The 16,558-nt window shown below is 39.8% G+C and overlaps 1 long non-coding RNA gene across 1 annotated transcript; it reads left to right on the forward strand.

The window, feature by feature from the left end:
* The first annotated feature begins 288 nt into the window (after positions 1-288).
* LOC121846386 lies at positions 289-1,171 on the forward strand. Its single transcript, XR_006083299.1, has 3 exons — positions 289-350; positions 472-569; positions 1,115-1,171. It is a non-coding gene; the product is annotated as an uncharacterized LOC121846386 (long non-coding RNA).
* The last annotated feature ends 15,387 nt before the right edge of the window (positions 1,172-16,558 follow it).

A 16,558-nucleotide genomic window follows, 5' to 3' on the forward strand; every position in this document is an offset into this window, starting at 1 on the left:
TTTTATTTTACACATTTTGTCCCAGGTGACAGAAATTGTATTTGGGTTTGAGCCCCTCCAAGTACTTATTTCTAAACGTTGAGCTGCCTTGTCTTTTAAGTTTTAGGTACGAGCAAGTGGCAGTGAGAAAGCTCAGCATTGTCTAATGTATCAGAGTGCGGTACTCATTCCAGTCTGTTTATTTGTTTGGTCACATGTCAGAGACTGTTCAAATATATTGAGAAGGAAAGTGACATTGCCTGACTTCTTGTTTCCCACAGACTGGAGATACCATCTCTGTTGGACATCCGACATGGCAAGACCTACATGGCCATGACTTCGGCTGCGCAGGGCAAACGCAAAATAAACTGGTAGGTGTGGTTGTGACATACTCAAAATACATTTTTCTTAGTGAAGGATCAGGGAAGGAAGTGTTGTGCTGCTCAGATATTAATGTATTTCATCTCTTGTGTTTCCATCTCCCCCCTGTAGCAGCAGCAGAGAGCAGGAAATGATTTCAGCACCCAAGCGCATAAAGCAGGACCCCACAGTAGTAGCAAGCAGACCACTAAGAGTGCGTCGTTTAGCTGGTGAGTGCAACAATACCAGTGTTTCTCCCCTGAAGTGACCCAGGGAAACAGTGTAGTTTGCTTTCATTCACTATTTATAAAATATATTCATGTGTGGCTTCCCCCCCCTCTAAAATCCCCATGTTCATTTCAATTAGTGCTGCTTACACGCAGAGCTTATGCCTACATCTGTCAGCTGCAACACAAAGTTCAGGGCAGGGCCAGAATATGCTTTTTTATATGCCTGTTATGAAGGACACTTGCTTTTAGAAAACCAAGCTGTTTTTAAATCTACAATGAAGCTTGTCTGCCTGTTACGTATGGCGTGTATTTTATGTTGAAGGGTTTTGTTTGGCTTTTGGACAACTGCAGAATTTGGTTTCTCATCAGATTGCATACTTTTGATGTGATGTGTTTTAGACAGCAATTTGTTTTATTATTCCATTTTTGTCATTTAAAATAACTTACTTTTTTTTTTATGATGGGATTTTTCACACTGCAAAGGAAAAACAATTAAGCCCCCATCTCTATGGAGGCTTCTATCTAAGCATTGTGTTTCTCCTTAGGGTCAGAGGAGAACAAGCCCAGAAGAGTTATGAGGAGTGTTTCTGAGGGGAATCTCACCTCATGGATGTTCAGAGGAAAAAGTCCATATTCTATAAAACCTCCCAGAAATTCAAGAGTGTGACAAAGAGGATGTGAGGCCTGCTTTTGACCAGATGTTGCTGATGTCATGTAGAAATTGGGGAATCGTGTTTAGCTATGGAGAGAGAAATTAAGTTTCTATGGATTTTGCTTGAATTGTGTATGATTTTGAAGTTGTTCTTAGTTTTATTTTTGGTTGTAGAATTAATGTTTTTACATTTTTATTTCCTACATTAACATTTGTTGTACAGATAATTTGCTATTGTTATTTAGTAATAAAATGTTTAACTACTAATGTGGATGGTTTTTTTGACATGAATAATTCAACTCTTCCAATCATTTTTTCTCAAATGGTTCATTTGAGCTTTTCCCTGTTTACTGTACATATATTTCCTTTCAATGTAAAATTGAACAGAAGGGGTAGATTGAGTTATCAGACATGCTGTTTTACTGTCAAGTCATGTGAATGCTGTTGAAATGGAGACTTGTGATGTTTGTTATTTCTGCTTGTAACCCATCTGTATAGGGAAACTCATTCACCATTTTTCACTGTTCATATCAGGCTACACATAAACAGAAATGAAGGGCTCATTAAATATTAGGTCAGAATGTTGAACAGTGTTAAGAATTCCAACTCACTGAGAGCTGTATTGAGCCCCATCTAGTTGCCGCTCTTAAGTAAATACATTTGTTTTCGACCAGCTCTAACAATAGGTGTTGTACATGCACTTTGATACCAGCTTCAAACAAAAAATCTGACCTACATTATGTCTGGAAAGAAGCCAACTCATCACTTTAAATTCAGTCATTCAGTTGCACAGCATCCAATGTGATCTTTATTTTTAGCCAGGAAGTTAATGCCAGGTGCACAGATGGGGATTCACCCTGAGCACCCCCCCACCAGTGCCCTGTTGGGTGGTGGTACACAGCTTTTTCTGTTTTGTTAACTGAATTTTATACACAGATTCCCTGGTCTATAATAATGTCAAAAAGGAATTATGTTTTTAGAAATGTTTACAAATTGAATTAATGAAAAGCTCATGTTTTGTTATGGCAAACCTAAATAAGTTCACAAGTAAAAATGTGCTTAATAGTTGCATGGACTCACTCTGCAATAATTGTTTTTAGAATTTTTAAACGACTACCCTATGTCTGTACCCCACACATACAATTAGCTGTACGATCCCTCAGTTGAGCAGTGAATTTCAAGCACACATTCAACCACAAAAAACAGGGAGGTTTTACAATGGTTTGCAAAGAAGGGCATCTATTGGTAGATGGGTAAAAAAAAAAACTGACATGAATATCCATGTGAGCATGGTGCAGTTATTAATTACACTATAGATGGTGTATCAATGCACCCAGTCACTACGAAGATACAGGCACCCTTCCTAACTCAAGATGCCGGAATGGAAGGAAACAGCTGAGGGATTTCACCATGAGGCCAATGGTGATTTTAAAACAGTTAAGAGTTCAATGGATGTGATCGGAGATGACTGAGGATGGATCAACAACATTGTAGTTACCCCACAATACTAACATAAATTAGAATGAACAGAATACAAATATTCCAAAACATGCAGCCTGTTTGCAATAAGCCCAAAAAAACAATACTGCAAAGTAATTATCTTGTCCTGAATACAAAGTGTTATGTTTGGGGCAAATCTAACACCTCACTGAGTACTACTTCAGATGTTCAGTCATGATGGTGGCTGCATCATGTTATGGGTATGCTTGTCTTCGGCAAGGATGGGAGTTTTTTCGAATATAAGAAATATAATAGAGCTAAGCACAGGCAACATCATTGAGTAAAACGTGGTTCAGTTTGCTTTCCAACACACTGGGAGACAAATTAAGCTTTCAGTAGGACAATTACCCTAAACAGAAGGCCAAATATACAAGAGTTGCTTACCAAGACAACATTGAATATTCCTGAGTGGCCTAGTTAGTTTGGACTTAAATTAGCTTGAAAATGTATGGCAAGGCTTGAAAATGTCTGTCTAGCAATTGTCAACAACCAACTTGACAGCTTGAATACATTTTTAAAGAACAATGGGCAAATATTGTACAAAGCAGCTGTGATTATAACATGTGTTTTGGAAAAGGTCAAGGGATGTGAGTCCTTTCTGAAGGCACTGTATATATATTTTTTGTATAGCTGTTCTGAACCCACTGCCCGCAAGTCATTATGTCAAGTTAGCCTGTTGGTTTGCCCTGTACAGGGTTCGGCGCGCCCGGGTTGCGCCTGTTTTCCAGTCTGCCTTGTATGGAGATTGCGCACGACCGGTATCCAAACGTGCATTGCTTGAGATGCGGTCACCGGTCAAGTGTGTGTAGCAAGCTACCACAGCAGCATAATATTTAATTAACACACGATAACACTTTATTTACGTCATCAATTTCGGTCTGGTTGGCTGATACGCGCAGCACGGAGGCAGAAAGACAAAGAAGAGAGCCTGAATCAACGACCCTCCGACTCAACTCCATCCCTTCTTCCGTCGGAAGTTGCACATGTGTGTCAGGGCAGCAGCAACACAGGTATTCTAGACTCTAGCTAACCACCACTCAAATATCAACACAAACCACTAGCCAGCCATATCAACACAAACCACTAGCCAGCCAGCCATATATCATAAATTGGAAGATTATGAATATTATATTATAAAGTTATTTTAAAACGTTTAATTTTGAACACCCCTGAAAGGTCTGTGCACCGTGCTGCTCAATGCAAATATCAGCACTCTACTGTGCAAGTACTGACACCTCTCATTCACAAGAAACTCTTCATTGTGCTTTTTTTCTCCAAGAGAGGCAGGTCTTGACTAAAGTTTATTAACTTCCTCTGAGCCAATGAGGTGACGACTGCGTTTTACCCACTGACCAATGGGACAGATTGAGAGGTTGTAGGTGGATGTTGCTTAGCAACTGCAGGTAGAATCTAGGATCATGTTGGTATCATTGTCTTATCTTACCTCCCAGAGAGACAATACATGTTATGTTTTGTGACTTTTGAAGATGACATCTGTTTAAATGTGTAAAATAATTTGAAGTTAAGTATTTTTTTATACTTAAACTAAAACCTTATTTCCTTTTAGAACGTCACTGCACAATGCCCCTTTAAGTCAGACCACTTTTAATTGAATACAATAAATACCCAAAGCCTATACTGAGTGTACAAAACATTATGAACACCTGCTCTTTCCATGAAATAAACTGACCAGGTGAATCCAGGTGCAAGCTCCCTTATTGATGTCACCTTAAATCCACTTCAATCACTGTAGATGAAGGGGAGGAGTCCGATTAAAGATGGATTTTTAAGCCCTGAGACAATTGAGACATGAATTGTGTGTGTGTGCCATTCAGAGGGTGAATGGGCAAGACAAAATATGTAAGTTCCTTTGAACGGGGGTATGGTACGGTGGAGGCTGCTGAGGGGAGAATGTCTCATAATAATGGCTGGAACGGAGAAAATGGAATGGCACCCCAACACCTGGAAACCATGTGTTTGATGTACTTGATACCATTCCACTGATTCCGCTCCAGTCATTACTGTTCTCCCCAATTAAGGTGCCACCAACCTCCTGTGGTATGGTAGTAGGTGCTAGGTGCACCGGTTTGTGTCAAGAACTGCATCTCTGCTGTTTTTTTTAAAGATCAACAGTTTCCTGTGTGTATCAAGAATGGCCCACCAGCCAAAGGACATCCAGCCAATTTGACATAACTGTGGGAAGCATTGGAGTCAACATGGGCTGGCATCCCTGTGGAACCTTGTAGTCCATGCCCCCAGCGAATTGAGGCTGTTCTGGGAGCAGAAGGTGTTCCTAATGTTTGGTATACTGAGTGTATACTGCCAACCCATTGGAAAATGCCTTCCTTAATTGAGAATTAAATGTGTTATAGTACTTAATCAACGGCCAGATTTTCTACTGTAGAATAATGGGGCAGGCCTACTATTATCAAATGAATACTGCTAACTGCTATAGTTATAGTTGTACTATTAAAAAACATTGATATGACAAAATGAAACCTTTATTCCCATACTTTCCTAGATCCTATGTTTTTTATTGTCAGGTTGCATCTTGTATAATTTTCCAGCTGAGGTGAGTTTGGCTGGGCTTTTAAGGGAGGCTACTATTGTTAAAGCTGAGCGCGAGAGAGAACATGGTTTGGGGGTAGATGCTGAAGTTTTAGACAGATTGCAGCTTTCTGTTTCCATGACTGGTAAGCAGGAAAACAAGCACAGACTCCCACACAAACATACGCACTCCCCTCCTACAATGCTGCCGTCTCCCACAAGGCAGTGCGTCACAGCTGTGATCCTTTAGTCTCCTGACTAATTAGAGAAACTGAAGACTTAAGACTTCTTCTTGAGTGAAGAGTTGCTTTTTATTGTTTCAGTCACCCCCCTTCTTTCTTCCAGTAGTTTTTCAGCTTTTACTTTTACTTTTCTCTGTGGCGTGTCTTGGTTCAGGTGTATCTTTGTAGGTGGCTGTGTTTCTGTAAGTCTGTTTCTCAACCCAAATCCAAAAAGGATATATTAAATGTAGAGATCAAGAAGGTGACATAATACTACGTGTATGAAAGACATTATCACCCAAAAATATTAGCAAAAAAGAAGGGTGGCGAAAACCTCTTAAGATTCACCACTTTATCCTCAGGAGGGTCCAGTACAAGTATAAAAATAAGTAATAACAATCATTATAAACCACAAAACAAGAGCATGTCAACAGAACACAAACTCACCTACAGACAAATAGAAGTCAAGTTCTTCAATGCACCTTGTGGAAACATAATCTAGTCATAAATGTTACTATATAATACTAAATTACTCTTTGCTTGCATACACTTAAATACATTAAGACTCTGGTTACCATTCAAGCTACTGTAAATCACTCTACAGAATAGCATTGTATCGGCAGTGTAGAAATGAACAATGCTATTTTTCTAAAGTGATTGTGAAGGTAGGAATGAATTCTGTTCCTGGTAATCAGGGAGGGAAAACAGACAAAATAGTATCAAGCTTTTCTCTTGCAAGCTTAAAATCTATTTTGAACAGGGTTTTTTTTATCAGTAAACTTATTTTCTCCTGAGCCTAAATAAACGTTTTACACTGAATCCTGTCTGCTGGCATTAGCTCTATCCCAGCATCAGCACCAAGCAAACAGCTTTGAGCCATCCCTGCCAAGTAGGGGGCCTGCCATCCTCCCTTTTCGATCTCAACAACCCCACACAACTGTGATGCAAGGTTTTTGTTAATCTCTTCAACTGTAGAGAGATTGGAACTGTTCACATTTGAAATTCAATTGCCTGCACTTAACTCTGGCTTCTCTATTTCCTACTGAGTTGGCATTTGGTCTCTGATGCTCATTAACCCTGTGTGACCCAACATTGTAAAAATACCAGACAAGTCACCCGTGATACAAGTCAGTATTTGACGTCCATCCATGTCTGAGGATGTCGGGAGAGGACATGGAAACCGGCCACTAGGGGCAACAGTGAGCGCTGTTACCTTCAAGAAGGTATTGGGGACGGGGATAGTGGTTGGGTGTAAGCAACTGCCTCTGATTCCTAAGGTTGCAAGTTTGAATCCAGCAATAGAAAGTTAACCCTTACCTTAAGCATTCGGAATGAATGCCTAACCTTAAGAATGTGGAGTTAATGCCTGAACTTAAACCTACACTTTTTGCATTTTTGCAACATTGGAAACTGTATGACATAAATAAATGCATTTGAAAGGATGATGAGGAAGCTGCGGGTATAAACCGAAGTCAAAAGTTGGAGTAAGTTGGAGAAGAGTAATACAGTATGATGATGTTTTATTACCATGTTTTAATTATCATTATCAATCCAGTGAAACTGGCTTTGTTGTAAAGGGTAGCTTTGGTCTCTGTCCCATGTTGCTTAATTTAAATATTTAAAAAGGGTTTATGGAAATTTCTGTCATGCAACCTGGATTTGAAATGTAAAGCAGAGCAGTAGAAGATGGTTGCTGGACCCACTCCCTACCAACAGAACAGGACAGAACCCTGGCATTACATTGATTTGGGGTTCTGATATATTATTTTCTGGATCTGGGCCTGCACTAAGAGATACTGCAGTCCATAGGCTGTTGCCTGACAAGTGACACCTATTTTAGCTACAGAATAAGGTAAGCTTTGCTGCACAGATTCCTTTATGCTTGGATTGCACAGGTAGAATAGCACCACAGGATCTTGTTTCACCAAATTGTATGAATCAAATCTTTCCATGGTTTCCTGTCAAACTTGATAACCTCAATGGAGATGTTAGTGTCTCATTTTCAACTGGCCTCATAAGTACAGTATGAGGATGACCTTAGATCTGAGGATGACCTTAGATCTGCTTTGTCAAACAAGGTGAGTGATCTAAAGCAAGGTATACAGGTAACTGCCAAGATAAATACCAACATAAAGTGTCCTAATAGATTGTTGGGCCATTATGAGCCAGAACAGATTCAATGCACCCTGGCATGGATTCTACAATGTCCAGGACTCTATTGGAGGGATGTGACACCATTATTCCACAAGAAATTCCATAATTTTGATGTGTTTTATTGATGGTGGTGGAAAACACTGTATCAGGCACCACTCCAGAATCTCCCATAATTGTTCAATTGGGTTTAGATCTGGTGACTGAGATGGACATGGCATATGGTTTACATCATTTTCATGCTCACCAAACCATTCAGTGACCACTCGTGCCATGTGGATGGAGGGATTGTCATCCTATGGGCGTATAGCCATGATAGCCAAAATAATGGCCTTCCCAGCATTTTTATACATGACCCTAAGCACTGCTTAATGTTAATTGCTTAATTAACTCAGGAACCAGACCTGTGTTTAAGCACCTGCTTTCAATATACTATCCCTCATTCACTCAAGTGGAGTGTTTCCATTATTTTGGTTTCCTGTAGCTATCAGTAACATTATTGGTCTGATAGGTCATATACGATATTCCAGACAGCTGTACATTAGCTTGTTAGGTCTTGTCAGTTTCTACTCAATATATTTATATTATGGTGCATGATTTCATTAGAATGGATTCATTTCATTTTGATTTTGATTTAAACTCCTATTTGGTATCATCAGGTACCATGAATCTGCCTTGATTTATTGGTGGTTAATTTGCAGAGAGATCTTAGCAGGGTGTCTAGCTAGGAGATTAACTACACCAGTATTCAAATATAATATATTGGCTGAATGGTTGGTTGGTTTATTAGAATGGTTATAAGAAGGATAATCCTAATACATATATTCAGTGTTTTGCCCATATACTGTATTCTGGTCAAATAATCTCTTTACCAGGTAATGTCTGCTGTTGTGAAATAAAGTGACATAAAATCACTATATAGCTGTGATGGCTCAGCAGTATGCTCAGCCCTGCTACCTCTACTCAGGAACTCAGCCAAAACACACCCAAAATGTATAGAGCTTGTGATGACTCACCCTCAGGGGAATGTGTTGTATTGTGCATGTAGCCTTATATTTCAGCACTACAGCTTTACCCCAGCTTTGCCACGATGTTGTTCACCATCTGAATCGTGCCTTCTGAGTATGATTTTCAGATTGATAAGCGTTTAGGTTTTGAGTAAGGGATCTTCAAAAAGACATGCTAGACAAAATAGACTGAATGCTATGTAGATTATGTCTATATTTGGCCATTTTTATTTGAAAATGAACTATTTCACCCGGTAAAGAGGCCCTTTGTGAAAGGAAAACAGAATCTGAAGCTGTAATGACAGTATATGTGCCACAAACACAGAATATTGTATGGTTTCTACCTCAAGGGGTGTTTGACGCAGGGATTATGAACTGATTATTGTTCAGAGCCGGTTTCTCAACCTCAACCTTCAACCTTTCCTTATTCCTTATCCAAATAGTGTAAAAACAAAAACACCTGACCTTCTCTATCCAATTACACAGCATTTACTAAATTAACATTTAACAACATGGTAATACAATGTATTGCGGGACACAATGCAGATAGCCCGGTTAGCCAATGTGCGGGAGCACTGGTTGGTCGGCCCAATTGAGGTAGTATGTACTGTACATGAATGTATAGTTAAAGTGACTATGCATCTATGATAAACAGAGAGTAGCAGCAGCGTAAAAAGAGGGTTTGGGGGGTTGGGGGGGCACACAATGCAAATAGTCCGGGGTGCCATTTGATTACCTGTTCAGGAGTGTTATGGATTGGGGTTAAAACTGTTGAGAAGCCTTTTTGTTCTAGATTTGGCACTCCGGTACCGCTTGCCATGCGGTAGTAGAGAGAACAGTCTATGACTGGGGTGGCTGATGTTGGCCAGCACAGGCCAAAGGTTTCTCTCAAAGACATGGCACAGTGCCAACACTGTGTATTAACTCTTCGTGTTAAGGTCATGATTGGAGTAGAGAAAGCTGATCCAAGAACAACGCTTCCAATCCTATCAATCATTCCATGATATACACAGCATGTTACTCTATGCTCCAATTATGCCCTTAGTATTATACTTCCTTTTATACCTCCCTGTTTATTGAGACCCCTCACACATGGAAAACTGTTCCTAACATTCCCTTTAGTAGGAGTGATAATTTGTTGTTATAGAAGTTGGATTGAGGTAGCCTATCTGTACGATTTTAGTAATGAAGCTATTGTTAGCCATCTTGGACTTTCGTTATGGAAACGTATGGTCTCATCCCTCTAGGCTAAGAAAATACTTCATACAATTACAAATTTGAGTGAACTATCACTTTAAGTCTCATCGATGTCGGGGGATGAACGTAGAGTTACCTATTGTGTTGCCATGGCAGCCTTATCAAATCATGGCTACACTAGTATTATTGGTGTTAAAAGGTCCTTGTGTTTGACAGAACAAGAGAAGAATCTTTTCTCCATTACTTTTTGTCCTTGCATTGGCAAGGCTTTTTATGTGTACTTAGAATTGTGAAGGGAGAAGATGTCAGTTGGAGTTCCTTTGGTTACATAGACATCTGGGTAGCTCATGTCTTCATCAGGAGAAGCAGACATTTGTAATTGTTGACATTCAACTGCATTTGCAACATCTTACTGGCGTTGCAAATCCCTTCTTGTTTGGACAAATATAGCTCTTAAATAATAAAAACAATATCCAGCTTATATCTGCAAGTTAGTGAGACACCCACACTCATTTACAGCGATAGGCAAATGACCTTAACGATGACTCATACCATTCGCTTAAAGACTTTTTTAAAGCACATTAAAAATCCTTTCATTCCAAGCCCAGGCGCCCCTGAGAAAGAAGAATGGTGTAAAGCTTTGCTGTGAAGAGCGACCATGGGGTCATGGTTATTGTCAAAAATGCCCTCCCAAGTAAATTCCCCTGGAAACTCCCCTCATGTTCTAGTGCACAACAAACATGTCAGTCATGTTTATAGAAGTGCAAATCATAAAGCCTGCATAAATAATGAGTCATTTCACAAACATGACATAACAGCTTTGTAAATCATTCATAAGCTTGTGTCATACTTGGGTGACATAGCTCATACTGGGGTGGCTACAATGGCATCACCACATGGCAAAACACATGATCTACACAGCATATTACATGTTACAGTTCTACAGTATGTCATTCTTTAAAATAGTAATTCATGTCAAATTACCTGTATGTTATACCAGGGTTAATTATGGTGTGCTATAGCATAATCATACTAATTCAACCAAGAAGTACATGCTGGAAATAATTTTATAATTACATTTTAAATGTAACCTTTATTTAATTAGGCAAGTCAATTACAATGATGGCCTATCATAAATATGTTGTGTATGGAATAGATAAAATAGCGAGTTTATCTGTAAAACCTCTGAAGTAAAATCATATTCTTATGATAGTGAATTAGGTAATTGGTGTGGCGCTGCAGGTCAGTTTACTGTGGGTGAGCATGCATCTAACATAGGTTTTCAGGATGGGACAACAAAAAAAGAGGACTTAGCTTCCCTGCCAGCTGCCACAACAATGTGTATTTGTCCAATCCGATCAGATCTGAGAGTACCTCATTCCTAAAAACCAGTTAGAACCTGACACTCATTTTAGGCCTCAGGCCTTAGGGGTGCAAGTGTTAACAGTGCCTGTCTTATCTGGCTGCATCAAGTTTACTTTGTTGTAAAAAAAAATGTTTTATGTAATTGGAGTCTTTAACAGGTTGTAAAAGGGACTGAAAGGATTCTGATGCAGTGATATTATATATCTGTCCTGGTCAGGGCTGACAAAAGCACACAGCAAACTGCCAGAGCAAAGCATGTCATCTGAATGGTAAGTCTTCTTTGCAGTGTATTACATCCAAAGGCTTTGTGTCCCTGAATTTGGCTGGTAGAATGCACAAAGGAAGCAGTTTGTTCGCCCCTGACAAGTGTGCTTTTATTTGCCGCGGCCCTTTGATGTATCGAGAAACTTTGGCTGTGATATCCCTCGTGGACAAATGCAGGAGAAATCCCACTCCTTCGTATCATCCTTAACAATTCCTCACCATTCACTGGAGAGCCTTTATTCACTTTAAGACCTTAACTTTGAACCTTTGTGCCTACCGTCTGTTTCTCAAGTGTAATGAGGAATTTTGTATGACTTTCTTGTTGGGGGTGGATAGTCGGTTGACGTGAGGGACATGTTAGGAATCGTTGAGTAATGCTACAGAAGCATCACATCACAAACAGATTAGCCCTGTGTTGATGCTTCATTAGCTGTCCTATAGTGACATTCATCTTTGCACCTGCTGCATTTAAAAGGACTTCAAGTTTTGAGACAACTATTCTACCTCAATTATATTCAACATTAGTAGCAAATTGCTCACACCGGTGAAACAAAGAAAACATGTTGACAGGTTAAAAAATATTTGTTTGTAAATCCAATGGATTTAAACACAGCAGCTGCATGGGTCTGGTCATGTTCTTAGGTATAAGTTGATCATATAAAAATGCTAAGTATCTGCATGGAGCCAGAGAAGTGTGAGATTTACACAAGGCCCCAACACTGTAATTGGGTGTTGACTTTGTGTTGACTGACAGCTTTGTTCTGACTGTATGCTTGAATAAAAGTTATCTCATCTCAGCTGCCTTCTGTGAACAATATCATAAATAAAGCCCAACTGATCATGACCCCTAAACTGCTTTTCCCATAGCATAGACAAAAGTATAGATATGAGTCCTACTCCAGTGAATAGAGTGAGGACTTAAGATGGCGTAACAGATAGCTTTTAGGGGTGTGAAAGTTGGGTGCTGAAAAGGGGATGGTATGACCAGTATTTCTCTCCCGCTTATTTGTAATGGGAGTAGTTAGCTTTGAACTTGGGCCCCAGCAGAAACGTCCATGAGTATGGAAGACAGTGTCTCTGACTACTGGACTAATATCATTATATTGTAAGAATTGAGGGCCAATCTACTACACTTCAGGTAGTTATTTTTTTCTATTAGTGTAATGGACTGTGTGGGTTGTCAGGCTAGTCATAAACGCAAATGATCAGGTCAGCACTCCTCGGAAGCCTGCAATGCCTTTGGCCTGGCTAAGGAACAGTATGCAAATGTACTTATTCAAATGTACACCTACCTCTTTGTACACATACATGGGCCAATGAACTACTGCTTATGGACTGAGCAATACCATCACTGTATCTGTCTGTATATGTTGTTTATTAAGAGGAGCAATTCTTACCCTAGTGAAATGGGTGTGTTCATTCTTACCCTCAGCTCAGGGAGAGGGCAAGCAGCTCTACAGACTTGCAAAAGCCCCAAAAGTAATAGCAACATGCATATTTAATTTATTTTGAAATGTACATGGTTGGTTCCGAAATGTTGCTATTTAGTGATGAGCTCAGGCAAACCTGACAGGGTATGATTTATGACAAGCTCAGAGCTCAGAGCTGTCAGCATGCAACAGGACCTAGCAGAGCCGTAAACAAACACATATCACCCCACTGGGAAAAAACTGGTTGAATCAACGTTGTTTACACATAATTTCAACAACAACAACAACAAAAATACGATGATGTTGAATCAATGTTGAAAACTGATTGGATTTGCAAAAAGTACTTTTTTCACCCAACTTTTTACCTAAATCCAACGTCATGGTGACATTTTTTGTTGATTTCACATTGAGGTAATGTTAGTTGAACTGACATCTGTGCCCTATGGGATGTGACAACAACCAGGAAGAGAGTTAAGAAAGAGTAAAAACATACATTGTTATGAAGGAAATGACTGATAGTCTGTAATGACTGCCGATCATTCCTGTTCCTCATCGAGATAGATTTGATTTTACCCCATATCATTGTGGTTACCTCAGGGTTTTGGCCATGAAGGCCAGTCACTTTATGTCACAAGTTGGACCAACAGAATATGACTTGAGTATGACACTAGCAAGTAGACTGGGGAGGGGACATGTAATCTGATAAACCTATATTGATTCTGATGTTGCAGTGCAGCATGACAGAGAAGAACTACAAAGAGTTCAGCACACCGTGATGAGAAGATAAATAGGTTTTGCTAGTGTTCTCTTCCTAAAGGGCAGTCGAAATACGAGAGGGGTGTCTGCGTTACAAAAGCATCATTTAAAGCAATTCTCTCTTTTCTCTCTGTCCTTTTGTGACAGAAAAATACTTACTCTTTCTGCATATTGGATTCTTAATGGTAAATAAAAAGGGAGTGAAACAGTTTCACTGTCATGCTAGTAATTGTGCAATCCATGTGCTCAGTATGCGCTCATCTGTAGAGCCTAACATCCTGTAAACAGAGACATGGGGAGAGAAGTTGAAGAGATGGACTGGGATCTGAGGGTTAGAGATATCCCACCATCAGTGTGTACGCTATTTTTAGCGCAGGTACTAGTAACTCGTGACGTGAGGCACTCATTATCAATATTTATGGAACAAAGATTAAGACAGAGTAATGATACGCAATCCTCTTAGGACCCATCCACCCATAATAGTTGTCGTTACAGGCAACGAAGGAAAATGCTGATGGACAAATAAAATGTAGGCGGGCACTTTACATTTAGTAATGATTTCAGAGACCAGGCTATGCCCAAATGTAATTAACAGGCGTAAACAAGAAAGCCGGATGACCTAAAACACATGTTAAACTATAAAGAAACACGCATTCTAAATAAATAGCTACAGGTAAACAAGCTAAGGATTGTATTTTGGCCTAGCATTTTCCAAGCTAGCACTGCAATACTGCAACTATTTCACCTGTTGGAGCCTACTGAAAGAAACCCAACGTAATCACACATCTCTAAGGACTGCACTACATGCATAAGTAATAATGCATGAGGAATCTATTGAGGAAATTATCTTACAAACCCACAAAACAATAAAAAATAAAAAAATGTAAGTGATTGAATTCTACCAGACTGTGGATCTATTGATTTGATTTTGATTATCAAATCAGGGTAAAAATGATATTGCAACTCAAAACTATGTACTGTTGCTATAAAATGAACAAAAAAACTAAAGCCTTCGTGACTATTGTATGATACGAGAGAATCCTGGATAAAGAACCTACAGGTAGTTAATTGATGATGCTGCAGGTGAAGAGTTGCTCACCCCCTGCAGAAACAGACTGGCCATAGGGAATTTTGGGCAAATGCCATATTGTCTGGTCCATCTTTAGCAGTGGGCAGGTCTAAATAGGGGGTTTTGTACAGAATTATCATTATTTGGCTAATAATGAGCCTCAAGGGAAAAATGGGCTGGTGCATTAGAAATCCCTTGGCCAATTTCAGGTCCCAGTCCGTCCCTGACCCCCACCATAATGGTGGGACCTGTGAGTAGTTCTCACAGGAGTAGGTCTAGTTTCTGTTCGTTGAGGATTCAGGAACTGGAAATGTATCATATCATTGTGTTGACTAGGAGTAACAAATTCTCATATGTTTGTTACAATGTTTTTTGCTCATACTGAGTTTTTGTCCTGACTGAAATGTAGTTCCTTTTTGTGTGCGTAGTGAATATGCTGTAATGGAACATTGTCGGATTGGTTTTCATTCCTTTGGGACTTTTGTTTCAAGATTGCTAATATGTACGGTCCCCGCTGTTAACTGACCTGTTTTGCTTTAAACATTAAGTTCTTGGTACATGGCCCCATTGTAGGAATCACTTCCTGGAATGGTCTTGGTGTTGATCAGTCTTTGATCTGTCCAATCACAGCTTGGAAAGATAAGAAGAGAATAATCCTAACAAACCAGTTCATCTACAACACTTAAAGTCATGTGCATGTTTTGTAGACAAGAGGTGACTGATATTGTAGGGTAGGGCACATGGCATAGGGGAGAATTCCATGCCAACTAACATGTAGTCCAGGAATCAAGTGATCAATTGGTGACCTCGGAGTGAGCCATAAGATATTGTGGTGCAGAGTGCGGGGGAGGGCATGGATAGTGGAAAAGGGGCGAGCATGAGTCAGTGGCAGAGTGTGTGAAAGCTGTGGGAGCAGAAGAAGCGTTAACAACATGACAAGTAGATGTAAGTCAAGTTGCCATGTTATGAGGAGGACTAAGGAGGACAGAGTAGGATGACGGTAGAAGACGGAGAGGTGACGGGTGAAGTACATTCTAATGTACCACCTTCTAGAGAGCTATACTTTGTGCTTGTGGGAGGGCTACTACTAATCAAACTTAGTGATCTAGTAATGTGTGGTTCATCCACAGTTTGCCTTAATTTAGCACGGAGCTGATTGGAGTCTAAAATAAGTGAGAATTAAACTAAAGAAAATGTAGTATCCATTGCCATGGAGGGAGACTGATTTATTTTTGTGTGCTGTTATTTTTGCCAAACAAAAACAGTCTTAGGGAATAGCCTTGCTGTAGAACAGGTATGGAAACTACATCCACGTTTAGTTGATATGTGATGAGCTATGTAAAAAAATACATTTTCTGTCAAAATAATAGGCAATCTGATTGTGCACAAGTGATGTTTTTGAGGGTATCAAGTTGGTTTCAGGGACTTCATAGTCTTGCACAGCCCTCTTGACTTCCATAACCCACCCCAAACACACACACAGTAACACACAAATGCACAAACACACACACACACACACACAGGTTGATGGAATTTATGTATGTTTACCTGGGGAATGCTATCTCTCTTTACTCTAGAAGTTGTCTCTTGGACTGGAAGTTAAAATAGACATACAGTATGTACAGAATCAGAATTAGGGGAGGTTTACCATGCATGCAAGTGTCAGTGGCATCGTGTTTTCGGGTGCAGCCCTCTGATTGAGTTATGTGTTACATTGTTAAACCTAGTTGTCTAATTAGTCCAACGGTCCACGTATCCTATGTGGTGCGTGCAGTGTGCATATGCTAGAGATCTAATGTAGCCATAGGCTACCATTCCTACAGTATTTGC

The sequence above is a fragment of the Oncorhynchus tshawytscha genome, linkage group LG04 (assembly GCF_018296145.1).
Source record: "Oncorhynchus tshawytscha isolate Ot180627B linkage group LG04, Otsh_v2.0, whole genome shotgun sequence".
In the NCBI taxonomy this organism is placed as follows: Eukaryota; Metazoa; Chordata; class Actinopteri; order Salmoniformes; family Salmonidae; genus Oncorhynchus; species Oncorhynchus tshawytscha.